This window comes from Pteropus vampyrus, unplaced genomic scaffold (assembly GCF_000151845.1).
Source record: "Pteropus vampyrus isolate Shadow unplaced genomic scaffold, Pvam_2.0 Scaffold1, whole genome shotgun sequence".
In the NCBI taxonomy this organism is placed as follows: Eukaryota; Metazoa; Chordata; class Mammalia; order Chiroptera; family Pteropodidae; genus Pteropus; species Pteropus vampyrus.
Genome location: NW_011888782.1, coordinates 18,479,754 through 18,482,320, shown reverse-complemented (window position 1 = coordinate 18,482,320; position 2,567 = coordinate 18,479,754).

The following is a 2,567-nucleotide window of genomic DNA, read 5'->3' as shown; positions in this document are numbered from 1 at the left end:
GTATAGAAATGGGTTTACATGCCAGAGTTTCTTAAATTAATGGTTAGCTATGCAGCTGGAAGTGGATCTAAGAGTTTGCTTAATTGACTAAAACATAGTTTCCTACATTAAAGAAAGATGAGGTGCCACAACTTCCATTAAAAAAAAAAAAAAAAAAAAAAAAGCCGAGAAAAGAATACCAAGGTTCAGAACAACAGAAGTTTGGGAGGGGATATATCATGTGAGACCTACAAAACCACCTGTCCAACATGTCCCATGAGAGGACTCAGAGGATCTTGCCACAATAAAGGTATCAAAGAGTGAATTAAAGAAAAGAATAGCAGCATCTTTGGAAATCACTGTGGTGGCTGTCCTCTACAGACTGCGGATGATGTCAAGAGATACTGCCATTGAAGTCACATGTCTCGTTTCAAAAAAAAAATGATGGCATCCAGGAGTGGCACAGGTTACATGTAGCTTTTGACTGTCAGATATAGCATAGGATGAATATTGTAATAGGTAGCAAAGACCTAACGGGATCATTAGCTCTAGCTAATTGACCATAGTATTCTAAGAACTAAGAACTAAAACTAAGAACAAAGAAATATATAGTGCCTGGTAGATAGTTAGTACTTTGTTTCAAAATCCTTCCTCACACACATCTTTTGCTCTAAGATATGTTCCAGGTATGTTAAACTGAGGCATTGTTGAGGGGATTGCTTTATTTTCAAAGTTTTATTTATTTGTATTGCAAGCTGGTATGACTGGTGGAGCTGGTATAGCTCTTGTCACACGCATAATTACATGATTGTTATATGCACTGCCCTCCAGATCTTTAGTAGGTTTAAGAGAGAACCCATTGTTAAAGAATGAATGTAACTTTCATATTGGACTGGATAATCACTGTGACTGTCAAAACCTCTGGAAAGCTTTGGGGAAATTACTGGATATTTAATATATAAACAAAAGACACATTTGTAATTCATATCAAGACAGTTGAACCTAACACTAGAGGTTCATTCCTTGAAGGCATTAAGATTTAGGCTGAAGTCAATTCACTGTCATTCATTTTCAAGGTCATTGAACTTTTCTGAGGCTTGATCTGAATCAAATTCAGAGATTATCTAGGTATAGTTGCTTAAATTCAACATAAACCATTCTAGATGTATTTATTTAAAGTGTATATTTCAAATGCCAAGTGTGTATAGGTAACTTCCTCTTTCTGATTCTCGAGAGGTAATACTTCTCCATTTCTCTTAGTTCTTCTAATTTACTTCCCAACTTCTTTGCTGATATGACTTTTTTTTTTTTTAATTTTGGAGATCAGTCAGCAAATACCATCAAAAAATCTTTTGGGGACTCATTTTAATAAAGCACTTGGTTCCCATGTCTAAAATAAAAAAAAAAAAAACAACTTACATACAATATGTGTAAATAAATATAATACATGCTTTACAATTTAAAAATCACACGTTGGCAAAGTCCACAAGTTATTTCCTATTCTGACAATCCCCAATTCTTGAAAAGAAACACAACACACATGCTTGCACTGAATAAACAAACATCAAAACAACCAAAAAACCCACAAATATATGTACAAACTAATTATGTGTATATGTTTATATAGACTATAAAATTTGTATTAAAAATATATAAAATTATCAAGATAAACCATTCTGTGTAGCTTAAACCTGTGTATGCTTTATACGAGGATACAGGAGATATATTTGTGTAAATATGTACTGATCATATCTAGAAACAAACAGCTCTTCAGTATACATATGGTCAAGTAACTTAAGCATGATAGAATTGTTTACTATAACAATTGCATTTATTTTCTATATAGTTGGCATTATATGTGAATATCTATCTGTGTGTATATGAGTATATCGATACTAAAAATATATTTATTGAGCCCATAATACTCACTTGTGACAGACCAGTGCAAGTCATCTTGAAAGATAAGGATGAATTAATAAGCATCCCCCATTCTTGTTCTCAAATAGCTCAGATTCGTTGAAGGGTGAGGGAATGGGGAAGGTTAAACAGAAAAAAATTATAGTACAGGGTGATATCAGCCATTGGTACTAGAATAACAGAGTGCTAGCAGCACAATGGAAGGGCACATATCTGAGCTTAGAGTCAACAAAAATAGTGTCCTATAGTACATGTTACTAAAGTTAAGTCTTGAAGAAATGTGTGTGAGATATGTCTAGTCTTGAAGGGAAGTTTATATGTGTCTCAGGCTATATGTGCATACACATACACAAGGACTTCAGCTAGTCAGAAAGCTTTATCTCCATCATTTAACCCGTCCATTATGCTATCATGCAGGGCAGCGAAGTATGTGCTTGTACAAATGGGCTCGGTAATATAAACAACTTAATTGAAATGGCTGGTCCCAAGAAATTCATCCAGAAAGGATGATGTTTCCTGGTGGAGTTTAAGATAGCATAAAATGTATCAGTGTTAAATCCTTGACATATGCAACTCTGTTCTCTTTGGTTTACGGCTCTTTTAGGAGAGGCAATACCCATTTGCTTTTATCATTCCTCTGAAACTACATTAGAGAAATTACAGGGTATTAT